Source organism: Cervus elaphus, chromosome 23 (genome assembly GCF_910594005.1).
Source record: "Cervus elaphus chromosome 23, mCerEla1.1, whole genome shotgun sequence".
Taxonomy (NCBI): Eukaryota; Metazoa; Chordata; class Mammalia; order Artiodactyla; family Cervidae; genus Cervus; species Cervus elaphus.
In genome coordinates, this window is record NC_057837.1 from 16,990,186 (window position 1) to 17,007,479 (window position 17,294).

The following is a 17,294-nucleotide window of genomic DNA, read 5'->3' on the forward strand; positions in this document are numbered from 1 at the left end:
TTAGTACATGGCCATTGCTGCAGGAGATAAAGAGCCCCACCCTGTTACCAGGCAGCAGGTTCTATAAGACCATTTATGGTCGGTCAGCCATTGGTTGGTGCCACAATGACCCCTCCCCCAAGAGAGCAACTGTCAGTGAGCAACCCTTAGTGGTCCTGCTCAGCCATTGGTCCACGCTACAGTAGGCCCCTCCCCCAACTGAGCAACTGTCAGTGAAAACCGTTAGTGGTCCTGCTCAGCCATTGGTCCATGCTTCAGTGGGCCCCTCCCCCAACCGAGCAACTGTCAGTGAGCGACTGTTAGGGGTCCAGCTCAGCTAACGATTGGCAGCGTGGTGATCATCAGGTGGAGAGTAAGGTAGGTGAATCCTGGCCTTCTTCCTTGGATCGCTCCAGCTCACCTGGCCTCCAGCCAGCAGGTGAGCTGATGGCCCAGGAAACAGGCCGGGCCGTGTCCTGCAGGTTCCAGAGCCCTCACCAAGGCTGCTCACTGGCTGGGCCCAGGCCTTGAGGCAGCAGCAGCTATCACCCCCATCTCTGCCTCTGCGACCTCACGGAAGCAGCCATCTGTACGGGTAACTGTCTGAGGAACCTACGGTCCTTCCTTCCCCTGCTATAGAGTGGTCTGAGGACTGGTTGGGCCCTGGGCGGCTGGCTCCCTCAGGAATGACGGTTGGACAGGCCCTGAGGGAGCCACCAGATGAGATCTCGTTTCAGCCAGGACTGGATCTCGGAGGGTGACAGTTGTGCCTGGGGACCATGTCCTTTCTTGTCAGAACCGAGAATAACATTTGTTTGGTGGAGGTTTACAGGAGCATTGTTCCCTGACTATGACTGTGGTCCAGTGGCTGAGACTTTGAGCTCCCAATGCAGGAGTCCGGAGTTTGATCCCTGGTCAGGGAACTAGATCCCATAGGCCACAGTCTGGTACTTTAATTAATTAAAATTAATTAAAATTAATTGACCTGGCACAGTCAATTAATTTTTTAAAAAGAGGATCTGCCGCCAAGACATTGACAACAACTCACCCGCCCCTCTCCTCTTCCCTAGAAAAGGCTTTGCTGAGAGTTCTTGGGGAGTTTGGAGTTTTGGGGGTCTTGAGCCTCCCGTCTCCTTGCGGAGCCCTTCAGTAAACCTTTCTGTGCTCCAAACCGAAGTTTTGGTACTGTTTGGCCTCTGCGGCAGGCACACAGGCTGGTGTTTCAGTAACACATCGCTATAGAAAATGTTTTTCCTGCTTTGAGGATTTTCATGTAGTTTTTCTATCAGTTAAGCTTTGGTTTGGGTACAGTTAAAATGCAGACTTCTCAAACTGTCAGCCATGAAAATTTTAGTACAGTATAGCCACCTTAATATATATTAGTAAAACTATCACAGATTTATTTATAATTCGTCCTTTTATACAATTACTGGAATTTTTGGGGAGGTATTTTAGATTCACTTTTTTAGAATGCCATTTTTGTAATGATTCTTCAGTGTCTGGACTGATGATGATTTATTAGTGATATCTGATTTACTCAGCACTTACTAAATTCTCTTTATGTGTTATTTTGTGTCATGGAGCAATTTAAGGAAACATGTTCCACTTCCGCGGTAACTGTCTAATATATCAAAGAATATTTTATTAGTTGGAGGTGTATTTCTCAGCATCCGAGAGCGTGTGAGTGGTCCCATAGAAAGACACAGAGAGAAATGGGGCAAAACCACAGGTAACACAGGTTACCTGTCTTACCTGTCATGATGGAAGATACATTTCTTGTTAGGTTATCCCAAACTCTAGCTTGCTATGTGGTTTCTCTGTTAAAATCATTTGATGTTAGTGTTTTAAGTACAAAGATCAAGTCTGTCAAATGCCATTTCTGAGGCCAACTTGAGGTATAAGTGCTTCAAAAATATTTTTGTTTTTTTAACTGCTCATCGGCATCTGTTAACTCACAATTGAGGAATTTATCCCTGTGAGTTGATTTCAGCTGAGCTCTGAAGCTGGCTTTGCCAAGATGGCACCTGACCAGTCAAAAAAAGGAAATGTATTTGATACCAATTGAAAAAGTTCAAACTATATATAAGAAAAAAGACAAGCAAAATTTAGCAAATAGTTTATAAAAGGTGTAAAACTCATTAAATTTTTAATTTTCCTGAGGATATGATTGAAGATATAATTTTCTGTGTAAAAGTGTGATTTGTGGGTGCTTCCCTGGCAGTCCAGTGGTTAAGATTCCGTGCTGCCAGTGCAGGGGGCTTGGGTTCAATCCCTGGTCAGGGAACTAAGATCACACATGCCACTCTGGTGGCCAAAAAATTGAAAAATAAAATTTTTAAAAATGTGATTTGGTACATAGTTTCCGTGGTGTATTTAATTTTAGTTGACTATCCTGATGTTAATATTACATATAGGATAACATTCAGGAAATATTGTAAATTCAGATGTCATTGATACCTGTCTAAATGTTAGTTTCGAATTATCTTTTTATTCTATTGGCATTATCTGTTCTTTCTTTGAGGTACCTCAGGTTTGTACTTGAATTTAGAGAATAAATACCCGTGTGATTCCTTAGTCTGGTACTGAAATCCTGCCTTTGGAAGAAAAGATGTTACAGCTGTTGATTCTGGCAGGTTGGAATAAACATGTTTACCTTGTCCTACAGGCAGTGGCATGTAGCACAGGCCTCCTAAATAGCGGACTTTGCCAAGAGATCTGTTTAAGGCAGTGTCATTGTGATTTGCATTTTTTGAGTTCATAAATCCTTCTGTCTACTCAGCCCTTTCTCTTTTTGGCAGTTGAGGATCATGTTTGTTAAAAAGCAAACAAAGCTTGTATATGTGACTGAATTTTCCAGCTTAAGTTTGTTTTCTTACCTGTAAATTGGGAGGATAATAATCATAAACTCCATTAATTGAACTGACCCATGTAAAGATTTTAATGTAGCGTGTTGTGTGCTTAGGGGGTTCGTAAGAACAGTAGCTGTTATTACCATTCTGCTTTGCAGACCTCTGTAGATTAAAGGCAAGTTCTTAACAGAACCAAGAAAATTCTGAGTGGGAAGGGTTACTTCAGAAATCATTCAGTCCAGTTTCTTTTCCTTTTTCCCTCCTTCCCTTTCCTCTTTCTTCCTTCCCTTTTTTTTTTTTTTTTTAGCAGAAAACTGCTCAGAGTTAAGACCTGCCTGGAATTGTAGCAGAATCAGTACCACAAAGGATCCTCTAGTTTAATGATGTCTTTTAAGAATTTTTAGCCAAATGTTTTTTGTAGATATTTCAATCAGGACAAATTATTATTTTAATGGTAAAAATTTCCCCCAAATTGTCTTTTAAACATAAGTAGGTAAAGATGCATTTCACACATTAGAGTGCAGGGGAATTAAAAAGTTATAAACACAGAAATTAAATGAAGAAATAACTGGCTTTGAAAGATTTAATTCAATTTCTTGTTTGTATTAACTAGGCTGATGTTGAGAGGTGACTTAGCCATCTTTACACATTTTAAAGACAAAATTCCTATTTAACTGTTTTATTCATGTGCTGTCTTGGCTCATAGAAAACAGTTTCAGTAAGTGTGCTAAGAAAATAGTGATAAGCTCAGCCTCTATAGGCAGTGCAGGTCTGTTATGTATATCATTAAGAAGGAGTTTGAGGAATGGCAATATGGCTCAGTAGTAAAGAATCTGCCTGCCAATGCAGGAGACATAAGAGACATGGGTTCCATCCCTGGGTCGGGAAGATTCTCTGGCATAGGAAATGGCACCCCCCCCCCTCCAGTATTCTTGCCTGGAGAACCCCATGGACAGAGGAACCTGGTGGGCTACAGTCCAGTGTGGTGCTAAGTCACTTAAGTCGTGTCCGACTCTTTGTGACCCTATGGACTGTAGCCCACCAGGCTCCTCTCTCCCTGGGGTTTTCCAGGCAAGAATACTGGAGTGGGTTACCATTTCCTTTTCCAGGGGATCTTCCCAACCCAGGAATCAAACCCACATCTCTCACATCTCCTGCATTGGCAGGCAGGTTTCTTTTTTTTTAAAACAACTAGTGCCACCTGGGCTGTAGTCCATGGGTTGCAAAGAGTCAGACATGACTGAGCATGCACACATGCATACCTCAACAAAAAAGCAGTTGAAGCAGCAATTAAATGCCCCATGTTATGAGACTGGGCAGTGAGTCTGGCATTAGTTACTTGAAGAGAGAAAGTATTAAAATGTGTCTTTTTTTTTTTTTAAACCAGAGAAAACCAAAATAAAATGATACTTCTAAATACATCTAGACACGAAAACTAACAGAGGTGGAACAATAAAGTCAGGATGCTGAGACAGTGACTCGTTTATCTGGCAGATGTTTATTGGGTCCAGGACAGTGTTAGGTGCCATGTGTACATCTTGAATGTCCTGCCGTCTGAGACCTAACAGGATACAGGGCAGCAGGGTTTGATGACTTGCAGCACCTCAGAGACCACTATGGGCACAAAAAGAGCAGGCAGGGCCTTGTGAAGGTGAGACATTGGGATTTCATTCTCAGGTGAGGCTGGAGGACATCGGGAGGTTTAAGCAAAGGAGAGATGTCATTTAATTTAGAGCTTTGGAGTGTTATTCTTACTTCTATGTGGGAAGCAGAGTGGTCAGTTAAGGGATGATGACTCTGGTGGTCAGGGTGGCCTCCATCACAGGGCACTGTGCTGGGGAGGTGGCATTGTGAGGACATGAAGTGCAAAGATGGGGGATACAGCCAAGGGGAAGCCCCGATGGATGTAGGGCCTGAAGGAAAAGGAGGTTGTGGAGCTGCTGGGTGGAGGCGAGGCAGTTTTCTAAGAATGAGAAAGAAAGAGGAACCAGTTTAGGAAGGAGAATTGAAATCTTGGCCTTGGACATTAAGATTTGAGATTCCAGTGACTTAGCGAATTAAAGATATCTAGAGACAGTTGGATTTAACAATTAGAGATTGGGGAAGTCTCTGGTGGTCCAGTGGTTAGGGCTCAGTGCTTCCACTGCCTTGGATCTGGGGTTCTATCCCTGGTCGGGGAACTAAGATCTGGAAAGCTGCATAGTGTGCCAAAACAGAAACAAATACCAAAAAACAATTAGAACTTATAGGGAGACTTCCCTGGTGGTCCAGTGGTTAACAATCACCTGAACAAATGCAGGGGATGGAGGTTTGATCCATGGTCAATGACCTAAGATCCCCCATGCAACAGGGCAACTAAACCTATGTGCCCCAACCAAAGAAGCCCACCTGCCACAGTGAGAGAAACCCACATGCCACAGTGAAGACCCAGCACAGTCAAAACAATATTTAAAAAAACACTTGTGTGGAACAGTAGGAATAGATCAAAAGGGCTCGAAAACTATGTCCAGATTGGAAGTGGTCAAACAGGAGCGAACATCAACATTTTAGGAATCAGCAAACTAAAATGGACTGAAATGGGTGAATTTAACTCAGATGACCGTTATATCTACTACTGTGGGCAAGAATCCCTTAGAAGAAATGGAGTAGCCATCACAGTCAACAAAATGCATTTTTGTTGTTCAAGTCTGAAATGCAGTACTTGGATGCAATATAAAAAATGAAAGAATGATCTCTGTTCGTTTCCAAGGCAAACCATTTAATATCACAGTAATCCAAGTCTATGCCCTGACCAGTAATGCTGAAGAAGCTGGAGTTGAACAGTTCTATGAAGACCTACAAGACCTTCTAGAATTAACACCCAAAAAAGATGTCCTTTTCGTTATAGGGGACTGGAGTGCAAAAGTAGGCAGTCAAGAAATAGCTGGAGTAACATAACAGGCAAGTATGACCTTGGAGTACAGAATGAAGCAGGGCAAAGGCTTTTTGCCAAGAGAACACACTGCTCATAGCAAACAGCCTCTTTCAACAACACAAGAGAAGACTCTACACATGGACGTCACCAGATGGTCAATACCAAAATCAGATTGATGATTTTCTTTGCAGCCAAAGATGGAGAAGCTCTATACAGTCAGCAAAAACAAGACTGGGGGCTGACTGTGGCTCAGATCATGAACTCCTTATTGCCAAATTTGGACTTAAATTGAAGAAAGTAGGGAAACCACTAAACCATTCGGATATGACCAAATCAAATCTCTAATGATTATACAGTGGAAGTGACTAATAGATTTGAGGGATTAGATCTGATAGAGTTCCTGGAACTATGGACGGAGGTTCATGACATTGTAGAGGAGACAGGGATCAAGACCATCCCCAGGAAAAAGAAATGCAAAAAAAGCAAACTGGCTGGCTGAGGAGGCCTTACAAATAGCTATGAAAAGAAGAGAAGTGAAAAGCAAAGGAGAAAAGGAAAGATATACCCATTTGAATGCAGAGCTCCAAAGAAGAGCAAGGAGAGATAAGAAAGCCTTCCTCAGTGATCAGTGCAAAGATATAGAGGAAAACAATAGAATGGGAAAGACTAGAGATCTCTTCAAGAAAATTAAAGATACCAAGGGAACGTTTCATGCAAAGATGGGCCAATAAAGGACAGCAATAGTATGGACCTAACAGAAGCAGAAGATATTAAGAAGAGGTGGCAAGAATACACGGAAGAACTATACAAAAAAATCTTCATGACCCAGATAACCATGATGGTGTGATCACTCACCCAAAGCCAGACATCCTGGGGTACAAAGTCAAGTGGGCCTTAGGAAGCATCACTATGAACAAAGCTATTGGAAGTGATGGAATTCCAGTTGAGCTATTTCAAATCCTGAAAGATGAAGTTGTGAAAGTGCTGCACTCTATATGCCAGCAAATTTGGAAAACTCAGCAGTGGCCACAGGACTGGAAAAGGTCAGTTTTCATTCCAATCCCAAAGAAAGGCAATGCCAAAGAATGTTCAAACTACCACACAATTGCACTCATCTCACACACTAGCAAAGTAATGCTCAAAATTCTCCAAGCCAGGCTTCAACAGTTATGTGAACTGTGAACTTTCAGATGTTCAATCTGGATTTAGAAAAGGCAGAGGAACCAGAGATCAAATTTCCAACATTGGATCATCAAAAAAGCAGGAGAGTTCCAGAAAAACATCTGCTTTATTGACTGTGCCAAAGCCTTTGACTGTGTGGATCACAACAAACTGTGGAAAATTCTTCAAGAGATGGGAATACCAGACCACCTGACCTGTCTCCTGAGAAATCTGTATGCAGGTCAAGAAGCAACAGTTAGAACCAGACACAGAACAGACTGGTTCCAAATAGGGAAAGGAATACGTCAAGGCTGTATATTGTCACCCTGCTTATTTAACTTATATGCAGAGTACATCATGAGAAACCCTGGGCTGGATGAAGCACAGCTGGAATCAAGATTGCCAGGAGAAATATCAATAACCTCAGATATGCAGATGATACCACCCTTATGGCAGAAAGCAAAGAAGAACTAAAGAGCCTCTTGATGAAAGTGAAAGAGGAAAGTGAAAAAGCTGGCTTAAAACTCAACATTCAGAAAACTAATATCATGGCATCCGGTCCCATCACTTCATGGCAAATAGATGGGGAAACAGAGACAGACTTCATTCTTTGGGGCTCCAAAATCACTGCAGATGGTGACTGCAGCCATGAAATTAAAAGACACTTGCTCCTTGGAAGAAAAGTTATGACCAACCTGGACAGCATATTAAAAAGCAGAGACATTACCTTGCCAACAAAGGTCCGTCTAATCAAAGCTATGGTTTTTGCAGTAGTCAAGTATGGATGTGAGAGTGGGACTATAAAGAAAGCTGAATGCTGAAGAATTGATGCTTTTGAACTGTGGTGTTGGAGAAGACTCTTGAGAGTTTCTTGGACTGCAAGTTGATCCAACCATCCATCCTAAAGGAAACCAGTCCTGAATATTCATTGGTGAATGCTGAAGCTGAAACTCCAATACTTTGGCCACCTGATTCGAAGAACTGTATTATTGGAAGAGACCCTAATGCTGGGAAAGATTGAAGGCGGGAGGAGAAGAGGACAACAGAGGATGAGATGGTTGGATGGCATCACCAACTCGATGGAGATGAGTTTGAGTAAGCTCAAGGAGTTGGTGATGGACATGGAGGCCTGGCATGCTGTAGTCCGTAGGTCCCAAAGAGTTGGACACGACTGAGTGACTGAACTGAATTGAATGTTGGAAACTGGTAAGAAACTTAATAAGACAACAAAGAAGTTCTTACATGTTACAGGCTGAAATCCTTTAATTCTTGGGAAGACTCAATGTTGGCTTTTTAAAATTATTTTATTTACTTGTTTATGTGTTTATTTATGACTGCACTGGGTCTTTGTTGCTGTGCTCAAGGGGCTAGTCTCTAGTTGCAGTGCATGGGCTTCTCACTGTGGTGGCTTCTCTTGTTGAGCACAGGTTCTAAAGCACATGGGCTCAGTAGTTGGGGTGCACAGGCTTAGTTGCTCTGAGGCATGTGGAAACTTCCTGGACCAGTGATCGAACCCATGTACCCTGCCTTGGCAGGTAGATTATTAACCACTGCACTGCCAGGGAAGTCCTCTAACACGGGCTTTTAATGTGAATCTAACTAGACTGGTTATTCTTACTGATTTTCATGTATAAAATATAAACCTCTCTTTGCACAACAGAAGTTAACATTTAGCAATATAATTATTTTGAGATTCTTTAATTGATCATTATTTAATTTTGTTAAAGTCTCAGTATGGATTAAGGTGACAAACTGTGTTTTCTGCATCACTGATTCTCTTGACTAGTAGATATTCATATTTATTGTAGAGTTCTTAGGTGGATTGTCTCACCATATATTTGTGAACTTTTAATCAAGGTAAGGCTTAAACTGAATTTCTCCTACTAGTTACAAGTGGCTTCCCCCTGCCAAAAAAAAAAAATCTATAAAATGTCAGGACTAATTTTGGAACAAGGCAGGCAGCCATGGGGTCAGCTACTCATTCATACTGTATGGACAGTTAATCATTGGGGAACCTGAGTATCATAACATAATAACCTTCAAAGTAAGCATGAGGAGAAATGGATTTCTTTGAGAATCTGGTGAAAGATACGGGCTCACCTGAGGAAAAACTTTACACACAGTTTCAAGGGTTTGTAGACCGCAGATTAAGATCCATGGGCTCAAGTCTTGTGGGATCAGATTAGAAGTCAAAGCTTCTGTAGTTCTAAGAATAGAACAATTTCGCAGTGTGTGGCACGCTCAGAGAAGTAACATATACAACAGCTTCACTTTTAACTCAAGTTGTCTCCAACAATGGAGTTTCTGTAATTAATTCATTTATAGGACATTCCCCTCACATTGTCAGCTCTCAAACTGTGTGTTAGAACTCCACCAGAGAAGCAGAACTAGGATGAGATATGTACATGCGTATATATATATATGTGTATATAAAATCACCCTACTACTACATATTTATGTATCTCTGTACACATTATACACACTTGTGTGCGTGTGTGTCAATAAGGGATTTATTACATGGGATTGATTTGTTCAGTAAAGGTCATCTGGCTGCATAAGTCTGAAGCCTCAGGGCAAGCTGGGACTCCAGGCATGGGATGAAGCTCTTGTCCACAGGTAGAATTCAGTGTCTTTCTCTCAGGAAAGCCTCAGCCCTTATTTTAAAGCCCTCCCCCTCCCCTGCAGCTGATGAAGTCAGGCCCACCAGGATACTCTCCCTTAGAATTAACAGATGGGGACTTTTCATCACATCTGCAAGATTCCCTCCCAGCAGGACCTAAGTCAGCGTGTGAATAACTGAGGATGGACCCTTGCTATACTGACACATCAGGAGCCACTACGGGTGGAGAAGACGGTCCCCTGGGATTACAGAAGTTGGTTCTGGTGATGGACTATAATCTGTTTCAAGAGTAACTTGAATCATTCCACTTGTTTTAAAAAGAGCAAACTGATTATTCACCAGAATTGGTGTTGTTCTTGAAAGTGGATGCTTTAGGGACGACTGTACACTTATTTTTATTATGTCTCCTTCACTCCAAAATCTTTTCTTGAATCTTCTTGGAAGTGCCTTCTGATTCATTTATAAGCCACAGAAGAAAATCTGTTTTACAATCTATAGATTGTTTTATAATCTATCTGTCCTATTTTGTTCATTACTTTGTTTTTTGAAGAAACCAACACACACTTCCCTATCACTTTTCTTTCTTAGTCATCAAACTTGGTTCAGAATTCTTCCAAAATTCAGATGTCAGCTTCAAGAAGCCTTAGTCCATTTTATGTGCCACTAGGACATGAGTCTTGCTGACTCACAATTTTGTCATTCTAATGCTTAAAGTCACTCAGAGGTTTCCATTTCTTAGAAGCTGAAGTGCTGACGTCTGCAATGGGCATTCAAATCTCTGAGCAGCTGACCCAGTCTGTCTCTACAGCCCAGCTCCATCCCCACCAGTACATACTATTCTCCCGCTCACCTTGGTCTCTTGAGGGAGCTGACCTTGGTCACTTGAGGGAGCTGAGGATATCTATATCTTCCTCTCCTGTTACTTGGGCTTTGCGTCATCCCCCTCACCCTTGCTCACCCCCCAACCCCATCTTCTGGTTGTTAAAAGCCAGCCATCAAGGCCTGGCTCAAGTGGCATAGAGTTCCTTCTGTGCCAGGATTTTCATAGCACTCAGTGTTACTGTTCCTTTTACGTTTAGGACTTAGTGGTGTAGGTTGTTGGAGCTGCAGTCTGTCTGCTGACTGTGACTGTAGGCGAGACTGGTGTCTAGTTTTGTTCTCCCAGTGCTTGGTGTGGTGCCCTCCTGGGGTGGGGTGAATGAATGTGACTTTTGCATCAGGGATGGACTTGTGGTGTAGAAGAGACCCAAAATGAGTCCCCCGAGCAGCTTCCCTGCTGGTCCAGTGGCTAAGACTTCGCACTCCCAATGCAGTGGACCCTGGTTTGATCCCTGGTCAGGGAACTAGATTCAATATGCCACAACTGAAGATCTGCATGCCACAATTATAAGACCCTTAATTTAATACATTAATTAAATATTTGTCTTAAAGGAATCCCCCAAACACTTTCCAGCATGGGCAGTATCACCAAAACTAATGCATCACTCTCAACATCAACAATTTGACTAACACAGTACTCAGTTACATATGCTAATCTGTCCTGTCTATTCACATTACAGAACCTCTACTCAAAAAAGTTATTAAGGAGCTCTTGTCTTTCTTTAACTGAATCAAACCATCCAAAGCTTGTGGCTATCTTATCGCACAACCTTTGTGATGGAACATGTAGATGCCTCTCAACTGAGAATAAACTCCAACAATTACTGCTGCCTGCTTGTTTTAAAAATGTCCTATGAAACTCAGTCTATTCTGCCTGCCTGTCTTTCATCTTTCAGACACACCTCCTTTCTCTTGCCCCTTCCCAGCGCAGCAAGCACAGTCTCTGTCCCAGGCAGGCACAGACAGGACCACTGCTTCCCTTACATGGCCAAATCACTCTGAATGGTTTGTTTTCATTTTGTATTAAAGTGGAAAACGTGGCTCTTCTGTTGTTGCAAATTAGCATGGCCTAGAGGCTTCTTGGGCTTCCCAGGTGGCGCTAGTTGTAAAGAACCCTCTTGCCAATGTAGGAGACATAAAAGATGCAGGTACGATCCCTGGGTCAGGCAGATTCTCTGGAGGAGGGCATGGCAACACTCCCCAGTATTCTTGCCTGGAGAATCCCATGGACAGAGGAGCCTGGTGGACTACAGTCCATATGGTTGCAAAGAGTTGGACATGACTAAAGCGACTTAACACACACACAGGCTTCTCACAGGGACCCAGAGCCAGGCAACCTGTGTTATAATTGGCTTTATCCTGGGCACGGTATTGCATCCCTCTGGGCCCATGTTTCCTCATCTGTAAAACAGAGATGGCAATAATATCTGTGTCATAGGGCCGCTGCCAAAAGTCAATGTAGGACAGCTCCTGGCATCATCATAAATGCTCGGTAAATATAAGCTCTTACCTCCTATGTGTGATTTCAGTGAACTGTCTGCCTCTATGATAAAACAGAGTTTTCTTCTTCCTGCTTCCCTCTGTGTTAATGGAGAGGGTTCTAATGGCAGACCCCTCTTGTTTATTTTCCCCATCCTACCTGCATACCTGGACTTGGCTCTGCCACAACATTGTCTGTAGTGAAACCAACATTCACCCTGAGACTTGCTCCTCCTGCCTGAGATACAATTTGTGCCTTTCCAGTACAGAGCCACTCCACTTGACCAGGGACAGGGAGGGAGCAGCCTGAAGATTGAAAATAAATCCAATATATCAGAAATGTTTCAAATACAATTATATTAAAGCAATAAATTAGGGACTGAAAGAAAAAAAAATGCATCCATTAAGGAGACACAAGAAATGACCAACCTGGTAATGAAAAAATTATAGAATAGAGAATGCCAAATATTTGATGTAAATTACCTGATTTTTAATTCTACAGCTAGATGAATTAAGCAATAATTCTTCCTATTTTACAGAAGATGAATTTGCAGCTCAGATAACTTGCTCTAGGTAACAAACAGTAAATTACAGAAGTGGGACTCAAACCCAGATTTGTCCAAGTCCAAAGCCTACACACTTTACCCTAGATATCATTCGACTTCAAAACACAGAAAAACAACCTGAAATATATGTGTTTATGTGGACCGTATTCAATAAGTCTGTGGCGCTTTCAATTTTCCCTACAAGTAAAATATATACATATAGCCATCTCAGAAAACTCTGGTGGAGACCTATTTTCATGAACTGGAGACCAAATACACGAACAAACTTGGAAGCACAGAAAATAAAACTTGGAATCTCCTTCCTACTTCAAGAACACGTTTCTTTCATTGTCCCATTTCAAGAGGTAATGATTCTCACCATTTGATCATCCACCCACTTAAGTCAGTCATGTTGGTTTGCTTTTGTTCCAAAGTGGAATTCTAAGAGGCCATCCATTCCTCCCTGTGGTCCAGGAGATGCTGCTGGAGAGAGTGTGTGCACCTGCTCCAGGCTCCCCTGAGCACCCCTGATTTGTGCTGGTTCTTCAGATCAGTGACGACGCTCACAGGCTCCATGGGTGTGTGCTTATCCAGTGCCCTCAGCTGACCTTTTGGTTAAATGGGCTTCCTTTGGCTACAGCAAGAGTGAAGCCATTTGGCTGGGTTTTGTGCTCTCATATTCTTGCTCTATGCAGACTCTGAACAGGTCACTCAACTTTCATTACACTTGGAGGAAAATAACTACAAATCTGAAAAAAAATAAAACCTTGAAAAACTGAAAGCTGATGTGTTGATGGGCGGGTACACTTTTATTGCTCTTCTCCATCCTGGAGTGTAATAACCACAAAGCCTCTTTGAGGGAAGGGGCACCAGGAGCAGCACAACATTTTAGAAGTTTCACCTATGTTTGAGTCACAGGCTGTCACATTTCCTTCCTCTGATTTCCTCGTCTCCTGATTCTTTGATTCCTTAGTTTAGGTTTTTGAAAGCCCTGGATGGGTAGAAGGCAATAGTCTCTGGCCTTGAGGAGATTTACAATCCAGTGGTGAAATACACACACACAAATAGAATGTTTAAGATAGGTGAATACACATATGTGTTGACAGGCAAACAACAATAAAGATGTGCCTTGATTTATAGCTGGTTTTTCATGTAAAACATTTTTAATTTTATAAGAATTTTATAAATTAAAAGTTGCTTTAATATAATTTATCAAATTTGTGAGAACAAGACTATACAGTAAAAAAAAAAAATCCATTTTGTGCCATTAGGCAAATACCTATCATCCAGATGATTGGTGCTAAACTTGTTTTGTTGTGTATCTGTTTTCTTTATTGCCAAACAGCTTCACCTATACCAGGGTGACAATCGAGAGGTGAGAGAAGGGGGTTTGCTGAGGGGATTGTACTTGTGGTGTCAGACTTCCCTGACTCAGACGTGAGTGATTATTGGTTGACATTGGGAGAATCAGGGCACAAGAGGGCATTTTGTGTATGACAGAACTCTGAAACACAGTAATCTTAAGGAAGACCGATGTGTCAAGCCATGGAAAGGCTAGGCTCTTGCTTTTATGCCCTACATTTCTTTCTTTTTCTTTTGGCAGTTCACAGACAGTTCACAGTTCTCTGTGAAGAAGTTCAGCCAATGATTTCTCTGAGCAGGTGAAGGCACGTCTTCCTTTTGATGACAGAATTTCTTGAAATGGAATAAGCCAGTCCCTAATCTCATTGAGTTCTTTCCAGTCACATCATTGCAAAACATCGGGCTAATAGGCGTGGGTCTTTCTTTACTTCCCTCCCCAGGCCCTGGTCCCGAACGAGAACAGCGAGGGGAGACAGAAAAAAAGAGTACAGATGTTATGTGCATATGTGTTTGTACATACACAAGTTACAGGTGTTAGTTTGAAACTGATTTGCTTTGATAAGTGAGGCAACACTTGAACTTGGTATAAGGAAGAGGGCCAGTAACACAATAGAAGAATCATCAAACACATAAGACCACAGCTTGAGGGATGGCTGGAGACAGCCCAACCTCTGTGGAAACCCCTCCATGGAGTCAAGTGTGATAAATGGAACCGGAGCGTAGCCAGAACACTGGGGTGTTTTTCTCCAACCTGTCATCCCAGACTCATAATAGTTATGAGATGAACGCTGGGTCTTCTCTTTTTCTTTTTTACTCTCTTCGCTTCTCCCCCTCTTTTCCTTGTGAGAAGTCATCTTGTTCAGCACAGTTTATATGCAGGGCCCTTTGTTTAGGTCTGAGAAACAGGACAGGATCAGATCCAGAATCACACTCATTCTTTTGGGAGGAACTGACAGCTAATTCTTTCATGTCTATGAATTGCTCGGAGAAATACCAAGTAACATTATCGCTGTGAGGGCTGTTTGTTTTGAGCCTGGTAAAAGGCGTTGATCCCTGGGTCTGATGGAAGCCCACAGTTCCACATCCAGGATTTATATCTGTTTCTCTCACACATGAGAGAAGCAGAGCCTCCTTTATGCATGTTGGTGATGTTGGGGGCAGTTTTTAGTTATTTTTTTAAAAGTGGTTGCTCAAAAAAAGAAGATATTGGATAGAGAGACAGGAAAGAAGAAGGGATGGAGAAACATATTCTCAGATACTCTTGACAGGCATCTGACATACACCGGGAGGGTTTAGAGTTCGGGAAATAAATGGAGTCGGAAGAGAGACAATATTTTAACCAGACAATTTATAATCCAGGGCAAAAGTGTCCCAGGCACCTCTGACAATGAATTAGTAGGTGTGAGACGTGGAAGGTATAAGCATGTCAGCTGTCTGCTTCCCATCACCATGTGCTGTCATGAAGTCGTCTGCTTTGAAATAAAGATGAGAATCCCTGGGATGAGCCTTAAAAACGGAGAGAGAAAGACCATGGGATATCGTATGCTCACGTCTGGATTTTGAATGCAAAGCAAAGTTGTGCAAAATTTGAACAACGGGAAAGAATGCAGTCAGTTAAGTTTTATTTGCAAGCAACGAAAACTAATTCTGGTTAACTACGGAAAGGGGATGTAGTGGAAGGGTAATTATCAGCAAGGCTGAGTAAACAGGCTATGTAGAGGACAGAGACCTCAGCAATTTCACAGACCTGGTGAGCCATGTCACCAGGACTCAGCCACCAAAGAAGTTCTGGCTTCTGAGCTGGTTACTCTACTCGAGACTAAGAATCCAGTAGAGACAGTCTGGTAGGCCCAGCTTAGGTAAAAAGGGCACTTGCTGCTAGTTTGAACTACATGAACTATAACTTTGTAGAAATTCAAAGGAGGGGAATGGAAGGCACAGTGGTCCAAGATGGCCTCCAGGAAGAGGAGAGGTTGAATATAATGAACAGTCCTGTTGTTTGAATAGTAGTTTGACACGCTCGCTGGAGTGGGCAGGGTACTATGACAGACAGTCCCAATCAGACCACATGCCCTGGAAGGGGGAAGTTCTCCAAAGGGAAACTGAGGAACCAGCAAAGGGAGTGAATGCTGGATGATGAAAACAACAGATGCCTCTTACAGTGCGTGAGCCAGAGAGAAGAAAAAGAGGATGCAGGATGGAAGAGGTTCTGCAGAGATGCTTAAAAATCCTTGTTAGACATTCAGTATGTTTCCCAGAGGGCTCTGTCATGCGAGAAGTCTCAATTCCTGCTCATCTCTTCCATGTTAATTTCTCTTCTCTGTTATGTTTATTTTCATATCTGGATATCTACTTAGGTGGTACGATTCCACCTCATTTAACTCTAGCCAACTGAAGTGTATGGAGCAGCTGTTATACACAAGACATCATGCTATGTGTGAATAAATAAGATGTTATCCCTGACTTTAGAAGGTTAAAATTTCATAGACAAGCTTATGATCTAGACAAATTCATGCTTTACTCCATGACAACAATTTCTTATATTCACTTATTTTTTGTTAATAGCATATTCCTAGACCATCAGCTTTGAAACCTTGGAATCATTTATAGTGCAACCTTTACCTTAATCTCCTTAACATATATCTCTTACCAGTTCATCCATTTAGCAAGTTCTCCCAGTCCTTCCTTCCCAATCCTTACACCACCTATTCCTGCGTGGCTGTTTCAGTGCCACAGCTTGGCAAAGTCCTCATTATCTTACACCTATTTTTCTGTAATAACCAACTAGCTGAGCTTGCTGACTTGGTTTCTACATCCCTTCTGTCTTTCCTGTCTGTACATAGGTTCTACAAGCCTTACAGTAATTTCACTCTGACCTCTGTGATCTTATTTTCCTTTACTTCTAAGTCACATCCACAGTTTCAGCCTGTCAGTATTCTCAGTTCAGTTCAGTTCAGTCGCTCAGTTGTGTCCAACTCTTTGTGACCCGATGGATTGCAGCACACCAGGCCTCACTGTCCATCACCAACTCTCAAAGCTTGCTCAGACTCATGTTCATTGAGTCGCTGATGCCATCCAATCATCTCATCCTCTGTCGTTCCCTTCTCCTCCTGCCTTCAATCTTTCACATCATCAGGATCTTTTCCAAAGAGTCAGTTCTTGGCATCAGGTGATCAAAGTATTGGAGCTTCAGTTTCGGCATCAGTCCTTCCTAGGAATATTCAACACTGATTTCCTTTAGGATTGACTGGTTCATCTCCTTGAAGTCCAAGGGACTGTCAAGAGTCTTCATCAATGCCACAGGTCAAAAGCATCAATTCTTCAGCACTCAGCTTTCTTTCTTTTTTAGCACTCAGCTTTCTTTATGGTCCAACTCTCACATCCATACGTGATTACTGGAAAAACCATAGCTTTGACTAGATAGACCTTTGTCAGCAAAGTAATGTCTCTGCTTTTTAATATACTGTCTAGGTTTGTCATAACTTTTCTTCCAAAGAGCAAGCATC